We start from the raw sequence: 20,389 nt of genomic DNA, 5'->3' as shown, positions 1-20,389 counted from the left end.
GATAATCTTGGGTTAGGAGAGCCATTCAAGATACTTTCACCTGGGCTCAGCCCCATATAGTGATCATGGGTATTTGCTGTCATTTCTGAACCAGGGCTTCTTTCTGAGAACCCACAGTTGGGCTATAAAGTCCTGTCAGCATGGATCCCTTTGTCCCAGTTTTTCCTTTGGGATTAGTACCTCTACTCCTGATTCTCAATCTGCTGTAGTTTTATTAACTCCATTAAAGAGGCCTGTATGTGTTTTGATTACAGTTATTTTACAGTAATGGTGGGAAATAGCCCCACCTCTGTTAGGCTATAATGTTCTAACCAATGTGCTCTTTGCCTCTATCTTTTTGAGGGCTTTGTCAGCTCCCTTCATTCTAATGAAAAGTGTATCCTGGTCCTGGATGCACATCATCCGGGATTATTTTCTGCTCAGCACCACTCATTGTTCCTACCTCCCCTCCCACTTCCATTTGTGGACTGATGGTCAGTCATACCCTATCCCTGGAAGAGTTCTGGGGCAATATTCCAGGGGATTCATTGACTTGTCTCCATTTTCCCTTCTATTTCGAGGGAAGGGGGAGTTTACCTTTCCAATGTATGTACATCAAGGGGCTATTCCATCCCCATGGCCATTGGGTCACGAGGCATTCTGAGGTCGGAAGGTCAAGGCAGATCACTAGCGTAAGCCCCCATGATGGTTCTTAGTCTTCTCTTTCTTTGGGTACATGCTCCTCTGTTTAAAAATAAAGTGAGTATGGATGTTGTTTACACTGTTGTTGTTTTCTGGGTCTTGGTAGGACTGGGTTCATAGATATTGGAGGAGGAGGCATGGTTAATGGTGTTGATTTCCTCTATGGGTTGAGAATCTCATTCTGGTCAATATTTTACTTTCAACTGGATGATAAAACAGTACCATGTCACTACTTTCTACTGGTGCTTAGAAAGTAGTGTTGGACTGCCACAGCCTATAGCTTTGTATTGGCGAATCCTGTCACTTCTCTGGGAAAGTGTTCTCTCAAGTCCTTATTATAACTGACAGTGGGTGTGCAGCGATGCTTGGTATAGATCAGAGCGCCCAGAGCTTGCTTCCCACCTCAGAAGCAGCGGCCTAAGCCCTTAGGGTCATGGAGGTCACCACATTCTGAGGGGGAAAACTAGGCTGAGAGGACAGCTCTTTTCCAGGAGGTTTTCGATCTTTTCTGCTTTTGGACATGACCTCAAGACGACAGATTTTGTGGTCTTAGTCTTGTACCCAACATTGTAGTTCATGGCTGAAGATCATGCATTGGTGATATGTCCTGATACATGTATTTATTCAAAGGTTTTAAGAGAAATAACCAGGAGCTACAGAGAGGGGCTTCCATGAGGCTAGGTTAGCTTTTGCTGAATAGTCTCAATAGATATAAATACATGTGCTAACATATATATTATTATGTATATAAAATACTACTACACAGATATAGAGCAGTGCTTAGCACATAGTATGAAGTGCTTTGTGTACAATGGCTTATTTAATGCTCTTAACAACCCTACAAGATAAAGTGGATACTGTTGCCTTTATTTTACACAAGAAAATTGAAGCATAGAGAGGGTAGTGATTTATCCAAGGTGTACAGTTATGAAGCAACAGGGCCAGGATTCAGACTGAGGTGAAATACATGTCCACGTACATCATATCCTGCCTCACAATATCTATGGATTATGCTTTTGTGCATGGAAAGGTAGAGACTGAGGCCTTGGGATGCCAGTCTGTTGACCTGGGATACCTGCCTTTAACAGTAAGTCTGTCTATTCTAGATTCAAGAATTCGCAACTGGAAAACTGCGTAAAGAGACCCAGTCAGAATGGCATTTCAGTTTCACTTAATATAGTCCACTGGGACAAGGATGAAGAATAAGAGCCCATAAAGAGGGCACCTTTCTTGGTACCAGTCCCAAGAAAATGTGCCCCTAGGAAAGATTCCCTGATCCTTGCTGCTTGACTGACGGAGCTGTCTCCAGGCTAACAAAAGGTCTCACACTGGATCTGCTTTATCTCCAGTAGACTCAGTGCTAATAGGAGCAGCATCTTAATGAATTTTTATTACTAACAGCAGCAGCTGGAGCAGCGGTAAGCAACCTCTTTGGATTCAGCAAAGCTACTTTCAATTTGAACTGGGATATACTACAAGACTGAATATTACTAACAATGCTGAATGGGAAAATGTCTCAAAAAGACTGTATACTTTACAGTACCCTTTCTATGATATGGACAAAAGGTTTGTGGTTACCAGTGGGCCACGTGTAGGACAGGGTAGAGAAGGAGGGTGTGAATTGATGTGTTTTGTACTGTTTATCTTATGATTCTTATGGGTGGTGGGTTTAGAGGTATTAAAAAGAACATTTTTTAACCTGTCATTTTGAATGAAGTTAAATGAACTTTGCAAATGATCTGCAGGAAGGTAAGCATTTGAATTCATCAGGTCACAATATGGACCCCTTTATGCAAACATGGGATCCAGTTCTTTTGGTTCCTCTCTGGTCCTTAGAACATTTGAAGTTAATTACATATTACATTTGAAGTTGAGTGGTACTTCAACCACTCATTCTTTTGTTTTTTTGTTGCCTCAGGAAAATTGTGTTTGTCTTCAGCTGCTCTTGTTTTTTCTGATACTGATCTGGTGGGTACAGAAGAGCATCTTCCCCAAGAGCAGACAAGGCCTAGAAGGGAAAGTTTCAGAGAATGAAAGGAAACTGCCATCTAGGATACGCAGTTGACAAGATGAGAGAATGCACATGACAGTTGCCTTAAAGGCAACATTTAAAAGCACTAAGAAAGTAAGAGCAAGAGCTAGCATATAGTAAATAGATCCATTTGTTAACATCTTCATCAGTGATCGTGACCAAAGTATGGATGGAAATCACACATCTCCCAGCAAAACTAGAAAGATTCTTAGTGTACCAATGATTTGTGGGTTGCTTCTTCACAAATGCATGACAACAATTCATTCATTCAAAAAAAAGTTAAACAGTGTTAGGTGCCCCAGATGAACTTGACTGTTGAGAATACAAGAGAACCTAACTCTGTCCTTGGAAAAATTAATAAAGTCAATTAAGAGGAGAAAAAAATAACATGAAATAGTGGGATGAGGCAAAAGACCATTTGTGGGTAAGTGAAACACTGTGCTTTCAGGAGACCTCAGTGCCAACCATGGTGGTCAGGAGAAACGGAAAGCCTAGATCTGCATTTCTTCCTTAGGGCACTTTTTCTTGAGGTTGAGAGGTTAGTACAAACTAACATGGCCCTGCAATAAATTTTGACTTGATTATGCAATTAAATCACTACACTCTTGCACCTCCTTTAACCCGGTAATTTCTTTGAGAGGTCTTTGTAAAGAATAATGAGAAAGTTCAGTCAAACCAGTGTAGATTATTCTAGGTGAACTGACTTTGCTAGAATATTAATAAAGCATTAATACCTTAGATTTTACATTGTGCAAACAATACTTAAATATAACAGTATTGCCCCAAGTACATTTCCACATAAAACAGTGAAGAGATTAATTTCAAGGTGGGAAATTAAATCCTATTCTTTAAATTGGTATAAGCAAACATAGTCATCTTTTTTTAGTCCCCTCCACTCTTGAAAATTTTTTTTGTTGTTGAGCCCCGAGGCATGTGGGATCTTAGTTCCCCTGTCAGGGATGGAACCTGTGCCCTGCACAGTAGAAGCAGAGTCTTAACTACTGACCACTAGGTAAGCCCCACCCTTTTAAATTTTGAGGCCTTTCAAAATCCTTCATTCAGGTGTTTTCAAAAAATGTACACTGGCCTCTGGGAAGATCTGTTGCCCAGTAAGCATTGTTAATAAATTGTAAAATTGTTTACATATTTAATTATACCTTACCTATTCCAGAAAGTACTTCAAATCATTTAAAGCATAAAATCAAAATATCAGGAGTTTAATATTCCATAAAGGAAGAAAGAGATGGAACTAAAAAATGACCAGGAATAAAAGTAAATGTTAGCAATGGTAACATTATAAGCACATTAAATGTGGGCCACAGTTTGGTTTTTAAAGACTCACATAAGAACCTTGTAAAATTTATAGCTCACTATAAAACTAGAGTTTTATATCTATAGTTTCTATACATGGAAAGTAGTGTTTAAGGGACTTAATAGGATTCTTATTAGTAAAAGAAATTTCTTCTTGGGTTCTTAGTAAATAAAGACTATCAGAAGGGTTTATTTTTCGTAAAATGAGTTTCACAATTCAAGGAAGGATGAACACCTCAAAGGCTGGGTAAGCAATTTAGAGAAGAATATAAAAATCCTTGAAACATGAATATTGAACCTCACTAATAAAACTGTGTCACCCAGCAAAATGTTTTGTTGTTAACCGTTTAATCACAGTATTCTGTTGGTCATCTTTGGGTTATCTTCTGTAATGTGCGTTCAGTCCCTGGGTCCAGAAGATTTTCTGGAGAAGGAAATTGCAGTCCACTGGCAACACACTCCAGTCCTCTTGCCTGGGAAATCCCATGGACGGAGAAGCCTGGTAGGCTAGAGTCTACAACTGAGACTTCACTTTTCAGTATTCTTGCCTGAAAAACCATGGACAGAGGAACCTGGCGGGTTACAGTCCATGGGGTCGCAAAAAGAGTCAGACATGATTCTGCTGCTGCTGCTGCTAAGTCGCTTCAGTCGTGTCCGACTGTGCGACCCCAGAGACCGCAGCCCACCAGGCTCCCCCGTCCCTGGGATTCTCCAGGCAAGAACGCCGGAGTGGCTTGCCATTTCCTTCTCCAATGCATGAAAGTGAAAGGGAAGTCGCTCAGTCGTGTCCGACTCCTAGCGACCCAATGGACTGCAGCCTACCAGGCTCCTCCGTCCATGGGATTTTCCAAGCAACAGTACTGGAGTGGAGTGCCATTGCCTTCTCCGAGACATGACTAAATTGCTTCAGAATTTGGGGAGGTAGGTGGGCAGTGTGTATTAAAAGCTTTTAAAACTGGATAAACTTTAAGAATGGATATATGTATACATGTAACTGAATCACTGAGTTGTACACCTGAAACTAACAAAACATTGTAAATCAACTATACTCCAATATAAAGTTAAATTAAACTGGATAAAGATCTAGTGACTCCACTTGTAGAATTTAAGGTAATAATTACGGACATCTGAAAATATTTCGCTTTCAGCCTAGTTGGAAGAATAATTTCTTACTCTTTGCCCTTCAAGGTTTCATTAAAATATGTGACCTTCCAGACTCAAAGCTCATATTACTTTGCACAAAGCTGAGAAAGAGCTGAAAAAGTCTGAGTCAGGAAGTGTGGCACGTTCCCCTTATTTTCACCCCGCCATCCCTTTTAAAAATCGCCATTTTATCTACTACCTGGCAATGGACGCCACGGAGACTTTCAATCAGGAATATCCGAGAGTGACCAGGAAGGTCGGGAAGCAAGCGTGTCACACTGAGTTTCTCCGGACCTGGGACAGGTCAAGCTCTTGCGTAGAAACTGGTCTCATCAAGTCTTGCATCGGCGGGAGTTGTCGCCCTACAGGACTTTCCAAGGCTGTTCCTCGGCCGTCACTTTCGGAGCCCCAAACAAACACTTCTCCAGTGGCAAGGCATATCTGGGGACGAAAAGGAATCAGAGACAATAAAATGGTCTATGCCATAATATCTGGGGCTTTTGTTGGATTTTTATTGTTCCTCAAAAACTGTCTTCAAAAATAAGCCTGGGGCAAAAACCACGCTCAGGGTTTCGGTAAAGATGAGAGGCTGGAAAACCTACCAAGTGACTTGGGCTATAAACGTCGTTCGGTTCTTTCTTTCCTTCCCTCCAGAAACATAAGCTGTTTTCCTTTTCAAGCCACGGGTGGCCTTTTAGTCTCGATCCGGAAGTTAACTTCTTCCTGGACTATACGTCACACAGACGCTGATCTATTTTAGTGGAAAATCTTTCTGTTTTTCACGAGGTGTCAGGATGGCCGAGTGGTCTAAGGCGCCAGACTCAAGCGAAGCTTCCCCACCTTGGGGATTCTGGTCTCCGTATGGAGGCGTGGGTTCGAATCCCACTTCTGACACATTCCTTTTTTCCATCTTCTAATTTCTAAAACAAAATATATTGAGAAGAGCAATATGCGTATGTAATTTACCAACACAGTGTTAAAAACGGACTTTAAAAAATTTCTCACAGGGACTGCTAACGAAAAATAGTAAAAGTTGAAACATCGCGATATTTTTGGAAGTCACGAGATTTGGGGCGAAGGATTAATAATGACGGGAGAGTACAAGAGGTTGGTTTTTCTGAGACAGCGCGAGGAAATGTTAAAATAGCGAGATTTGGAACTCAGATAGTTCCCTTTCCCTTGGTATTGGAGAAGAAAGTGGGCGTGGTCCGGTGCCCCGCCTGTTTCTCCTGGTTGCTCTTCCGCTTCTTCCCAGACAGGCCCGGCCGTGAATACTTCCTGCAGCACTCCCTGCCAAGCCCACTCACCTGTGGCTCACGTTAGTGCTCGTGTGTGCTCAGTGGTTCAGTCCTGTCCAGCTCTTTGGGACCCCATGGACTGCAGCCCTCCAGGCTCCTTGTATCCATAGTGTTTTCCAGGCAAGAATACTGGAGCGGGTTGTTATTCTAGGGGATCTTCCCCACCCAGGGGTGGAATCCGCGTCACTTGAGTTTCCTACAGTGGCAGGAGGATTCTTTACCACTGCACACTGCTGTCTGCAAAGATATTTTATATAGATGTTTAATATAGATCGATTGCATTTTTATTGATTTTAATATAGATCTATGGATCTATATTATTTATAAGAAATTAACGATATATAGATTTATGGATTTTATGGGTCTATAAATATATATAAATTTATGGATTTTAATATAGATCTATTTATTTTATATTGAACATGGTCTCTCCGTGTTCAAAAGTCATGAATTAGTTCTCAAACATTTCCTTTGTAAATTAGGCACAATCACACCCTCGCTGGCATCTAATAATTATTGTTTTGTTTCCTAGTCAAAACTGAGTGCCGTTTTAACTCCTGAATAAAATATGAAAGTTACACCTTTCTTCTCCTCCAAATCTAACCACCAACAATATTTTATTATATTTTGTACACTCCTATTTTCTCTGAATTCATGTATATATAATATATAAATATTTTGTTTTTACAGAAATGAAGTCATAGGAAGTATACCATTCTCTGACTTTTTTTTTAAACCTAATGTATCTTGGGCTCTTTCCGTGTAAACACTATCTTTTTCCTTAGAATGAAATGTTGCAAATAAGTACACAGGATAGATATAGTCTATTTCATTTATCCACTTTTTTTCCCCCTAGACATTTAGGGTATTTTTAATCACCATTCTTCCATCAAGTATATCATGAGTGCTTTTTATGTACCAAGGAATGCAGTTCTGGAGCCATGGCAGTAAAAGTATAAAAATAAAATGGAATAGGATAGAATTAAAATTTAATTTTTTTAAACTCGTAAAATAAACTTATACCTTATGTTGCTTATATTCCAGTCAAATGACTGATTCTGCTCAGGAACACCATATTCCAGGATTTCCTTATCTCTCAGGAGAAGAATATACATATCCCAGATTCCAAGACTAATGACAGCTATTGAAGATTCATATATGCATGGTAATGTATTTCTGTCATTATGACCACTCATGACTGTACTTGTTTGATCATTGATTTTTATCCTGAAATAGTCAAAATGTAAGAGACTAGGTGGGTGAAAAGAAAGCTGGTTTATTTAAAAATTAAAGCCTGTAGATATTTGAAAACTTTGAAACTCAGAAGATAGGTGAAATATTGGAAGTATTCATTTACTCTGAGACTTCCCTTGTAAAAAGAGTTGTTTGTATTACTCTCATAATTCCCTGCTTTCTGTTTCAGAAAAAGATGTTAAGTATATCAAAAAAGTTTAGAAAACACATGATTGCATACTAGCTAAAAATTGTTTGCAAGGTAATCGGGAATGAGTGCCTGACTTGTTTGGCTTTTAAAATGTGAATAAATAATGCAGAATGGTGCTCGCCTTGGCAGCACACATACTAAAGTTGAAAATGATTCGCATGGCTCTTGCTCAAGGATGACACGCAAATTTGTGAAGCATTCCATAATTTGACAAGAAATTAAAAGTTAAAGTATCAATAAGTGAAGGTTTGACTAAGCTATTCTTAGAATGATAAGCTTCATCCTAGTAACTGATTTCATATGATCGACCTAACCAATATTGACTAGCATAAAGCAAGTCTAAGATTTTTAAAGTGAAGTTAAAAATTCAACTAAATTATGGATAACTCCAGCTGAAATAAAAAAAGATACTTAAAAAAAATGTGGAATACCCAATATAGAAAGTAGGTCCAAATGTGACCAAACTATAACCACTACAACACAGGCCTATTGATGAGTGGATATACAGTTGTTTCTTTGTATCCATGGTGTTCCAGGACCACCAACAGATGCCAAATCCGTGGATACTTGAGTCTCATATAAAGTGGCATAATTATTCGCTTATAGCCTACACACATTCTCTTTTATACTTTTAAATCATCTCTTGATTAAATACTTAGTACAGCGTAAATGCTATGTAAATAGTTGATGGTGCATGGTAAATTCAAGTTTTCCTGTTTGGAACTTTCTGGAATATTTTTTCTGAATATTTTTGATATGGAGTTGTTATAATCCATGGCTGCAGAACCTGCAGATATGGAGGTCTGACTAAAAATGAGATGAGTGTGGTCTACCATCAGAGGGTTCCTAGGAAAGCCATAGTACAAGTCTGATTTCTCTATGAAATTTACTAGAGAAGTCAGTTAACTCATCAGCTCTAATATCCTCAATTTCTTATAAATGATATAAAAAAGTAGCACTTGAAATGACAGTATTCCTATTTTAACCCAACTTCATACATTTTTATTACAGATATCTCCATTTCATGGAACATGAGGTGAGAAGCAAACTGTATTTCACCACTTAAAATATCATGCCCTTCTTCAATATGATAAAGAACATTTATAGAAAAAACTACAGCTAACATCATTCTCAAGCAATTAGACAAGAAAAATAATCAAAGTCATTCAAATGGAAAGTATAGAAGTAATACTGTCTCTACTTACAGATGGCAATATCATGACATGATCACAAGAAAACTACAACTGATAGATGAATTCAGCAAAGTTGCAGAGTATAAGATCAACATACAAAATCAGTTGTGTTTCTATATCAGCAATGAACAAACCGAAAAGAAAATTATGAAAGCAACTTCAATTATAATAGCACATAAGGAATAAAATACCCACGAATGGATTTAACCAATGAAATGAGAGACTTGTACACTGAAATCTACAAAACATTGCTGACAGAAATTAAAGAAGACTCAAATAAGTGGAAAGAGATTCCAAGTTCCTAAATAGGAAGACTTAATACTGTTAAGATGTTAATACTATCCAAAGTGATCTACAGATTCAATTTCATTTCTATCAAAATTCCAACAACTTTTTTTACAGAAAAGAAAAAGCCATTCTTCAAATTCATACCAAATTGCAATATGAACATACAAAAATCTTGAAAAAGAAGAACAAAGGCGGAGAACTCAGACTTCCTCAATTCAAAACTTAGTATAAAGCTATAGTAACCAACATGATATGGTAATGGCATAAAGACGGACATATAATGCAATTGAGAATCCAGAAATCATCCCATACATTTATAGCCAACTGGTTTTTTAACGAATATTTATTTATTGTAAAAAAAAGTCTTAACCATTATAAATGTACTGTTCAGTAGTTTTAGAAATATTCATATTGCTGTGGAACAGATCTCTAGAACCCTTATCTTGCAAAATTGAAATTCTGTATCCATTAAACAACTGTCATTTTTACCTCCCTCCCATAAAATGGTAATCACCATTGTACTTTTGATTATTTCATATATTCTATGATGGAATAGAATTTAAGTTTTTAAGGCTGCACAAGAAAATTTGAACATAACATAGTCCCTGTCTGACAGGGCCTTCTTTAATGTACAATGTGCACCTGTACAAAGATAGGAATGTCTGCTTGACCATGCCAGTGGTGTAAATATTATCCTTCCTTAAAGGATAATATTGTTTTCCTAATTCTGACTCCTTGGAAAAAGACTCTGATGCTGGGAGGGATTGGGGGCAGGAGGAGAAGGGGACGACAGAGGATGAGAGGGCTGGATGGCATCACTGACACGATGGACATGAGTCTGAGTGAACTCCGGGAGTTGGTGATGGACAGGGAGGCCTGGCGTGCTGCGATTCATGGAGTCGCAAAGAGTCGGACATGACTGAGTGACTGAACAGAACTGAACTGAACTGAATTCTGAGGGGTAATGGTTACGTGCTGCTTCCTTTAAACAGGTATATCTGGACTATGTATCTTTGGAGAAATAAAGAGCCTCTTGATGACAGTGAAAGAGGAGAGTGAAAAAGTTGGCTTAAAACTCAACATTCAGAAAACTAAGATATGGCATCTGGTCCCATCACTTCATGGCAAATAGGGAAACAGTGGAAACAATGGCAGACTTTTATTTTGAGGGGCTACAAAATCACTGCAGATGGTGATTGCAGCTATGAAATTAAAAGACACTTGCTCCTTGGAAAAAAAATTATGACCAATCTAGATAGCTTATTAAAAAGCAGAGACATTACTTAGCCAACAAAGGTCCATCTGGTCAAAGCTATGGTTTTCTCAGTAGTCAAGTATGGATGTGAGAGTTGGACTATAAAGAAAGCTGAGCACTGAAGAATCAATGCTTTTGAACTGTGGTGTTGGAGAAGACTCTTAAGAGTCCCTTGGACAGCAAGGAGATCCGTCCAGTCTATCCTAAAGCAAATGGGTCCTGAATATTCATTGGAAGGACTGATGCTGAAGGTGAAACTCCAATACTTTGACCACCTGATGTGAAAAACTGACTCATTTGGAAAGACCGTGATGCTGGGAAAGATTGATGATGGGAGAAGAAGGGGATGACAGAGGATGAGATGGTTGGATGGCATCACCAACTTGATGAACATGAGTTTGACTGAACTCTGGGAGTTGGTGATGGACAGGGGAGCTTGGTGTGCTGCAGTACATGGGGTCACAAAGAGATGCACACAACTGAGCAACTGAATTGAACTGAACTGAACACTTGTGTCAATGGACACAAAGTATTTGTCTTTTTGTGATTGGCTTATTTCACTTTGAATAATGTCCTCAAGGTCTATTTCTTTCTTTTATTTAAGACGATAATATTCCATGGTACATACCACATTTTATTCATCCATTTATCCTTCTAAGGATATTTAGGTTCATTCTACCTCTTGGCTATTGTGAATAATGCTGCTATGAACATGGGTGCAAATATCTCTTTGAGACTCTATTTTCAAATCTTTTGAATATATACCCAGAAGTGGAGTTTGCTGGATCATACCATAGTTTTCAGTTCCATTTGTGGCATTTGCGCTCTTGCTAAAAACTAAAGGTTCATGACTACACAAAAGTTGCTCCAGAGTACAGTTCAATTGGAATAAAAGCCTTTGGTGGCTTCTGCCTTTATGCTTTTCTAAAGGGAGGAGGTAGAGGCAATTATATTTATGGTAGCTAATGAAAATCTGGAGAACATCTATTTCAAACCATTCAGAGCTACAATTATAGAAATCCTAGTCAGATATTTGTTTCCAGAAATTTAGCTAGCCATTTCCCCATTTAGTTGATTTTTTAAGTGATCCCTGCCCCCTCAAAAGTTCAGTATTTCAGCTTTGTAAAGACCAAGTGCCTTCATATTCTCAGCGAGCTATTATATCATAGCACTATTATTCCTTAAGCCAGGATTAATAAAATTCCGTCTAAAGAAGCCCCCATCCCTAATTTTTTATTTCAGCCTATAAATTATTTCTTTCATAGGACGTGAAACAAGTTTTAGTTATTTTGTTTCTGTGTTTATTTCATTTGTCGGGTTCGGTAGAAAGTAAGCTCCTTGAGGACACGTGCTAGTCCCTCCTCGTTCATGCCTATAGCACTCGTCAAACATCAGGCCTCCAATATATAATTGTTAAATAAGAACGAATTGACCGATTAATTGATTGAACTCACTCACAACCGGGCAACAGCATCAAGAGAGGAGAGGAAACAAATCAGATTTTAAACCTCTCCAACCTGGCAGGGAATCAGACCAGCAAATGGAAAAAAACCGACCACGAAGGGACTCGAACCCTCAATCTTCTGATCCGGAATCAGACGCCTTATCCATTAGGCCACGCGGCCAACTGCGAGAGACCCTTCTCACGTAAAGTACAAAAGTTATGTAGACCGGCGTGGGCGGGGGCCTTTCTACTGACTGGACTGAACTAAACTGAAACGGGAAGAAGGAATGCATCTTCTTTTTTCAGAAATCTAGGTAATGGTCAGGCTACTTGCCCCAAATTTCATCTTCACACAATCTCTCTAAATCAATTCTGTCCCTCTCCTTTGCCTCCACTACTTTGACTGCTTAACAGATTTTTCTTCCCCCAACCATATTTAGAAATCACAGTATTTGCACTGCATAAAAAGAACTTTAGAGTTTAAAACCTTAGAGTTTACATTTCAGAGAGGTAAAAAGGAAATGGAGGCAGATATAAAGCTCAACAAGCTATAGACCTGCCATTTTCAGTTCTGTTATGGACGATACTGCAGAAATGAAACCATTTTGACACATGATTTTAAGAAAAAAACCTTTTAGAGTTTGTGACCTTATTAATAATCTTTTGGCCAAGAATGAAAATACAGACCGAAGGAATTTTAATACCCTCTAATAAACAAATTTAGAAATTTGAAGGCAAACTATTGATGCTAGCTGGAAATGAGTTTTACACAAGTTGCACTCTTTGGAAACAGATGACTATATTCCAGAGGAGAAAACAAACTTTTGAAGTCTAAACTCCTTAGTGGATTCCTTTGGATTTTAATCTTGGTATCCATTCCATTTGCAAGCAAAAATTGATCTCCCCTAACTCATATTACTTTGCCAACAAAGGTCGGTCTAGTCAAGGCTATGGTTTTTCCAGTGGTCATGGATGGATGTGAGTTGGACTGTGAAGAAAGCTGAGTGCCAAAGAATTGATGCTTTTGAACTGTGGTGTTGGAGAAGACTCTTGAGAGTCCCTTGGACTGCAAGGAGATCCAACCAGTCCATTCTGAAGGAGATCAGCCCTGGGATTTCTTTGGAAGGAATGATGCTAAAGCTGAAACTCCAGTCCTTTGGCCACCTCATGCGAAGAGTTGACTCATTGGAAAAGACACTGATGCTGGGAGGGATTGGAGGCAGGAGAAGGGGACGACAGAGGATGAGAAGGCTGGATGGCATCATCGACTTGATGGACATGAGTTTGAGTGAACTCCAGGAATTGGTGATGGACAGGGAGGCCTGGCGTGCTGCAGTTCATGGGGTCGCAAAGAGTCGGACATGACTGCACGACTGAAGTGAACTGAACTGAACTCAATTTTGTACCTTTTTTTTTTTTTTTTTGGTACTTTTTATTCCTTCCTCCTCTTCATTGTTCAAGTTTTTAATTAATTTTTAAAATTTAGATATTTTATCATAGTGTTAGTCACTCAGTCCTGTCCAACTCTTCAAGACCCCATGGACTGTAGCCCACCAGGCTCCTCTCTCCATGGAATTCTCCAGGCAAGAGTACTGGAGTGCATCTCCATTCCCTTCTACAGAGAGCTTCCCAGCCCAGGGATCAAACCTGGGTCTCCTGCACTGCAGGCAGATCCTTAACACTGAGCTAGGGAAGCCCTTAATATTAAAAGCAACTGAATTATATCTTTTTGCTGTACCCCACCAGGAATCTTTAGTTCCCTGATCAGCTATCCCACCCTTCCCCTTCCCTTCTCCCCTCCCCTCCCAGGAAGCTTGGAGTCTTAACCACTGGAACACCAGGGAGGGTCCTGTGTGTCTTTTTTTAATGCCAATACCTTACCATACTGTTTTGTTTACCATAGCTTTGAAAGACCCACTCCTCAGCAGTCTTCCTCCCACAATTCTGTCTCCTGCTCAAGGGTACCCTTTTTTCCCTTCTTGTTTTCTCCTCCTCCTGTATTAACTTTTCCAGGATCCTAGTTCATGTCAGTTTCTGTTCCTAGAGTTTCAGGTCCAGTTGTTCCCAAACTAGTTTAAGTTTGTTTATCATATTCAATTGAAGGACATTTATAATTTTAAAAAGTTTATTGAAGTATATAATTGACTTACAATGTTAATTTCTCCTGTACAGCAAAATGATTCATATATATATATATATATACACATTCTCTTTTATATTCTTCTCCATTACGGTTTACTAATGGCACCCCACTCCAGTACTCTTGCCTGGAAAATCCCATGGACCGAGGAGCCTTGTGGGCTGTGGTCCATGCGGTCGCTAAGAGTTGGGCACGACTGAGCAACTTCACTTTCACTTTTCACTTTCATGCATTGGAGAAGAAATGGCAACCCACTCCAGTGTTCTTGCCTGGAGAATCCCAGGGATGGGGTGCCTGGTGGGCTTCCATCTATGGGGTTGCACAGAGTCGGACTGAAGCGACTTAGCAGCAGCATCGGCAGCAGCACAGAACATATAGTTTCCTGTGCTGTACAGTAGGACCTTGATGTTTACCCATTCTATATAGAACAGTCTGCACCTGGTGGTGGTGGTTTAGTCGCTAAGTCATGTCCAACTCTTGAGACACCATGAACTGTAGTCAGGCTCATCTGTCCATGGAATTTTCCAGGCAAAAATACTGGAGTGGGTTGCCATTTCCTTTTCAAATCTGCATGGGCAAATCTCAAACTCCCAATCCTTCCCCCCTCCCCCTCAAGTCTCTTCTCTATTTCTGAGTCTGTTTCTGTTTCATGGATAAGTTTGTGTGTCATATTTTAGTTTCCATATATAGGTGATACCATATGATATTTGTCTTTCACTCTCTTACTTCACTTAACATGATAATCTCTAGGTCCATCCATGCTGCTGCAAATGGCATTCTTTGTTTCTTTTTTATGGCTGAGATATATTCCATTGTATATATGCACCATATCTTCTTTATCCATTCATCTGTCCATGGGCATTTAGAATACTTCCATGTCTTGGCTATTGTAAATAGGGATGCAATGAACTTAAGGGTGCGTGTTTATTTTGAAACATAGTTTTGTCTGGGTATATGCTCAGCAGTGGAATTGCTGGATCAAATGGCAACTCTGTTTTAGTTTTCTGAGGAACCAACATACTGTTTTCCATAGTGGCTGCACCAACTTACATTCCCACCAACAGTGTAGGAGGGTCCCTTTTTCAGTTGAATAACGTAAGAACCCAAGATTCTGAGAGCACTTAGCATCTAGAGAGTGGGGCCCAGCAATCCATAGTTTTATTCAGTTCCTCCAGGTGATTTTCCATCTTTATGGATCCCCCCGACAATCCCCTCCCCCCCTCCACAGTGTTGTCTAAAAAGCATTCATATGTCTCTTTAGCCTCTCTGAGAGTCGCCTGTGGCCCAAGCATTGTATACCCAAAGGCAGGAGAAGGGGAAGACCAGATGATTGGATGGCATCACAGACTCGATGGACAGGCGTTTGCGCAAGCTCCGGGAGATGGTGAAGGACAGGGTAGCTTGGTGTGCTGCAGTCCACTGGGTCGCAAAGAGTCGGACACGACTGAGCGACTGAACACCAAAATCCGATGACCCCTCAAGTCCTCTAGGGCTCTGCCGGGTCGGATCCGCCAGGACGGGCAGATCCGGAGTTGGGGAGGAGCCGAAAGGGAGGTGGTAATTTGAGGTCTCCAAGAGTCCACAGGAGTGAGAATCAGAAGAAAGCTTAGATGGAAAATGATTTAGGATTTGCTCCCAATACTCATTTCTGGGTTGACCCTGGTACCCAAAGTCAGAGAACAGCGGGAAGCGCCTGAGGGTTGCCCCTCGGAGGTCAAGGGGTCTAACTACTGCAGTCTCCTGAAGGGTTTATACAGTTAAATCATTTTGCGGATCAAGCCTAAGCCTTAAAACGCCTTCCTTCTGGGTACCGTTCAGTTCCGACAGGGGGCGCTCTAAGGCTGCTCGGTTTCTTTCTCTCCTCTTCCACACGCACGTCTCGGTGGTTCTCGAGACCAGAGGTTGAAAGCCCGGGAGACGCAGCCGCCATGCGTGTCCCCGACTCTGAGTCTTGACGCGCGAGCTTACCCGAATGAGGGAAGCGACCGACGCGGGCCTAGTCTTCTCTCCTACCTGGACCTAAATCCCTATGGCTCCTTTTAGGGCTTCTTTTTATCCTCCGGCTTTATACTTTCGGTTTTCTGGCAACCTATTTAAGCAGAGGTCTTATCCCAGACCTTCTCCCTGGGGGCGGCCAGTCAGGAGCTCCCCATTCGCCCCAGGCATGGCCGTCGAGCTGGTGTCCGAGAGGGTGACCCGTAGTGAGAGAGCTCGGGACCAGACGGGACTTTCGGTATAATATTTAGTTTTCGTTCTTATAGCCTAGTTACAAGACAGTATTCAGTAGAGAAAGTTCAAAAACTGAATTTCGTGACGAAAAGTTTCTTTTGCGGAAGATATATTGACGGGTCATAGGAATAATTCTGAAGACACCATGGCGGGAGGGGGTGTAGCTCAGTGGTAGAGCGCGTGCTTAGCATGCACGAGGCCCCGGGTTCAATCCCCGGCACCTCCAGTTTTCTTGGGGAGGTGCGGAATTGGTTTTAGGTTCTAACAGCATTAGACGCATCCTCGTTTGCTAAGAACGTCCACCGCCTGTCTTCTTTTCTGGTTATTTTGTTCTCGTTCAGGTCTTTTAAGTCACACAAAAAACAAGAACCATTTTGTTTTTAATATGGACCCATTTTTGCCCTAGGGCCTTAACACCACCGTGGGTAGCTGAGTCAGCTGGCAAAAGATATGGACTGCGGAAACCGAAAAACAAGCGAGGTACCAAATTAACAAGTCCAATTACAATAGTTACATTTAGCAGTATCATCTAAGAGCAAGAAACACAGAAAGCAGAAAAAATAAGAGCAAATGTGAAGTCCACAGGAAATTTTCTTTAGATCCCTTCGTTTTCTGGGCTGTTGCTGGGTCAAGGAATAGATTTGAGGAGAGGAAGGAACGCTTTCCTTTGTTTTTCGCTACCACTCTTACCCCATTGCAGCCTCCCCTTCTTTCCCTGCTCTCTCCTTCTGTTTTTATATGCGCTTCTTTAACTCATTGCTCCTGAGTAACTTTTAAATTATAATATAAGCTTCATGTCTAGATAGAGTTCTTATTGTGTTAAATAAGTTCTGCCCTTTTTACCTGACGAAGTAGAATGTGAAACATTTAATTTTTTAAAACTTTGGACAACTGAATGAAATTTATTTGTAAATATCCAAACAGCCTTTGAGATAAAGGACTGAAGCCTTGCCATAACTTTAGTTTTCTTTTTTTCTTTTTTGGGAGGGGAGGTATGATAAATACAGATAGCAAAGATTCAGCTACCCAAAGAGCTTCTTGCTAGGTATTCCTAGTAATAACTTTGAAGAGTTTGGAGGAATTTGTCCTTGCCCTTGTAAATGCTTTCCTGTACATGATGTAAGCATCAAAGTTCTGGAGAATGACTTAGGTGCCACCAAATGGTCATCTTGGGGACACCAAAACCCGTTGCTATGTATGAGTTCTGAGATGGCCAAAATTTCCCTGTAATGGTAGATTGTTGTTTTTTAATATGTCCTTCTAGATTCTTAAAATCATGTTTCTTGGCATTTTTCTTTAGCTTCAAAATTCTGCCTTTAGAGTAGGATTCAGTATTCATGAAGTGAAGTGAAGTGAAATGAAGTCCCTCAGTTGTGTCCGACTCTTTGCAACCCCATGGACTGTAGCCTACCATGCTCCTCCAGCCACGAGATTTTCCAGGCAAGAGTACTGCAGTGGGTTGCCATTTCCTTCTCCAGTCAGTATTCATAACTGAACTATTTTTCCTCTAAGAAATCATTAGCATTTTCATTTCTTGAGAAGATGGCCATGCCTTCTTTCAGTTCCTTGACTAGGGATTGAATCCAGGCCATGGCAGTGAAAGTCTAGAATCCTAACCACTAGGCAGCCAGGGAACTCCCAATATTTTCCAATTTTTAATTGAGGTTGCCAAGACAAATAAAAAATCTCCATGTTTCTATATTATAGCATTCCAAAATCACAAAAAGCCGAGATTATATGTACTCTCAGTATAGATCAGTTCAGTTCATTTCAGTTCACTCAGTCATGTCCGACTCTTTGCGACCCCATGAATCGCAGCACTCTAGGCCTCCCTGTCCATCACCAGCTCCCAGAGTTCACTCAGACTCACGTCCATCGTGTCAGTGATGCCATCCAGCCATCTCATCCTCTGTCGTCCCCTTCTCCTCCTGCCCCCAATCCCTCCCAGCATCAGAGTCTTTTCCAATGAGTCAACTCATCACATGAGATGCCCAAAGTACTGGAGTTTCAGCTTTAGCATCATTCCTTCCAAAGAAATCCCAGGGCTGATCTCCTTCAGAATGGACTGGTTGGATCTCCTTGCAGTCCAAGGGACTCTCAAGAGTCTTCTCCAACACCACAGTTCAAAAGCATCAATTCTTCAGCGCTCAGCCTTCTTCACAGTCCAACTCTCACATCCATACATGACCACAGGAAAAACCATAGCCTTGACTAGACGGACCTTTGTTGGCAAAGTAATGTCTCTGCTTTTGAATATGCTATCTAGGTTGATCATAACTTTTCTTCCAAGGAGTAAGTGTCTTTTAATTTCATGGCTGCAGTCACCATCTGCAGTGATTTTGGAGCCCCAAAAAATAAAGTCTGACACTGTTTCCACTGTTTCCCCATCTATTTCCCATGAAGTGATGGGACTGGATGCCATGATCTTCGTTTTCTGAATGTTGAGTTTTAAGCCAACTTTTTCACTCTCCTCTTTCACCTTCATCAAGAGGCTTTGTAGTTCCTCTTCACTTTCCGCCATAAGGGTGGTGTCATCTGCATATCTGAGGTTATTGATATTTCTCCCAGCAATCTTGATTCCAGCTTGTGCTTCTTCCAGCCCAGCGTTTCTCATGATGTACTCTGCATATAAGCTAAATAAGCAGGGTGACAATATATAGCCTTGACGTACTCCTTTTCCTATTTGGAACCAGTCTGTTGTTCCATGTCCAGTTCTAACTGTTGCTTCCTGACCTGCATACAGGTTTCTCAAGAGGCAGGTCAGGTGGTCTGGTATTCCCATCTCTTTCAGAATTTTCCAGTTTATTGTGATCCACACAGTCAAAGGCTTTGGCATAGTCAATAAAGCAGAAATAGATGTATTTCTGGAACTCTCTTGCTTTTTCCATGATCCAGCAGATGTTGGCAATTTGTTCTCTGATTCCTCTGCCTTTTCTAAAACCAGCTTGAACAACTGGAAATTCGTGATTCACGTATTGCTGAAGCCTGGCTTGGAGAATTTTGAGCATTACTTTACTAGCGTGTGAGATGAGTGCAATTGTGTGGTAGTTTGAGCATTCTTTGGCATTGCCTTTCTTTGGGATTGGAATAAAAATTGACCTTTTCCAGTCCTGTGGCCACTGCTGAGTTTTCCAAATTTGCTGGCATATTTGTTACCTCCTAAATCTTTAGCAAAGATCCTCACATTAGAACTATTAATGCAGTCATCTGAGTATATATTGGCAAAGGGGTAGCTTCCTTTACAGAGTGTTAAGAAGTTGCTACGTCTCCAGCACAGTATACCTTGAATTTTTGAAGATATAGACCATCAACAAATCAGAGTTGTCTAGGGGGAACATTAGTCAGCGTATAGAAGTAGGGATATAGGCCCCCTTTCTCTACCTGAGAGAGGGATCATAGGAGACTCATTAATACAGTCATATCAATAGATAACTCTGGTGATCTCAGTCTGCTTCATCAGCTTTTGAATACACACATATCTGACCTCACCAGACCGCCTGCCTCTGAAAAGCTTAGCAGTCAGCCTAGACAACTGCCTCCTCTGGTCTCCATCTTTTTTGGATTCTTTTTTAGAATTTCCACATTGGTAGGTTCTTGCTCACATGATCCATGTCTTTTCAGACCTTACAAAAACTGCTGAGACAAACAACTGTCCCAACGTGAGAAGAACCATTGGTTCTAAGTAAATATGACTGCTTGGTCTCTGGGACAGTGAAGTGAGAGGGACCTAGTGTATTAAAAGCAGTTCCCCACTTTAAATCATTCTTCAGGGCAAAAGCCTCAAGAGGACCTCTTGGGATTTAAGTCAGAATCTCCTTTCAGTTTTTAACCAGAAAATTCAAAAGGCAACAGAACTCTTACCACCTATGAATATTTTCTGTCTCTCTCTCTTTTTTTTTTTTTTTTGGTTGAAGACAGCTACCTCGTACCA

At 40.6% G+C, this 20,389-nt stretch overlaps 2 long non-coding RNA genes, 3 other non-coding genes and 1 pseudogene across 5 annotated transcripts; 4 read left to right on the top strand and 2 right to left on the bottom strand.

The window, feature by feature from the left end:
- Positions 1-904: 904 nt before the first annotated feature.
- LOC106701293 (uncharacterized) lies at positions 905-6,059 on the bottom strand. The gene is made up of 3 exons (XR_001351773.2): positions 5,770-6,059; positions 5,367-5,608; positions 905-2,689 (listed from the first exon to the last, which is right to left on the bottom strand). It is a non-coding gene; the product is annotated as an uncharacterized lncRNA (long non-coding RNA).
- TRNAL-CAA (transfer RNA leucine (anticodon CAA)) lies at positions 5,956-6,061 on the top strand. Its single transcript has 2 exons — positions 5,956-5,993; positions 6,016-6,061. It is a non-coding gene; the product is annotated as a tRNA-Leu (tRNA).
- Positions 6,062-6,390: 329 nt separating this feature from the next.
- Positions 6,391-11,860, top strand: LOC138984899 (uncharacterized). Its single transcript, XR_011462142.1, has 3 exons — positions 6,391-6,585; positions 7,510-7,630; positions 8,921-11,860. It is a non-coding gene; the product is annotated as an uncharacterized lncRNA (long non-coding RNA).
- LOC138985159 (U6 spliceosomal RNA) lies at positions 8,023-8,119 on the top strand (annotated as a pseudogene).
- A 337-nt stretch (positions 11,861-12,197) lies between the features above and the next one.
- On the bottom strand, positions 12,198-12,270 carry TRNAR-CCG (transfer RNA arginine (anticodon CCG)). Its single transcript has one exon. It is a non-coding gene; the product is annotated as a tRNA-Arg (tRNA).
- Positions 12,271-16,612: 4,342 nt separating this feature from the next.
- On the top strand, positions 16,613-16,684 carry TRNAA-AGC (transfer RNA alanine (anticodon AGC)). Its single transcript has one exon. It is a non-coding gene; the product is annotated as a tRNA-Ala (tRNA).
- The last annotated feature ends 3,705 nt before the right edge of the window (positions 16,685-20,389 follow it).

This window comes from Bos mutus, chromosome 23 (genome assembly GCF_027580195.1).
Source record: "Bos mutus isolate GX-2022 chromosome 23, NWIPB_WYAK_1.1, whole genome shotgun sequence".
Taxonomy (NCBI): Eukaryota; Metazoa; Chordata; class Mammalia; order Artiodactyla; family Bovidae; genus Bos; species Bos mutus.
This window is presented reverse-complemented; position numbering and strand designations above follow the sequence as displayed.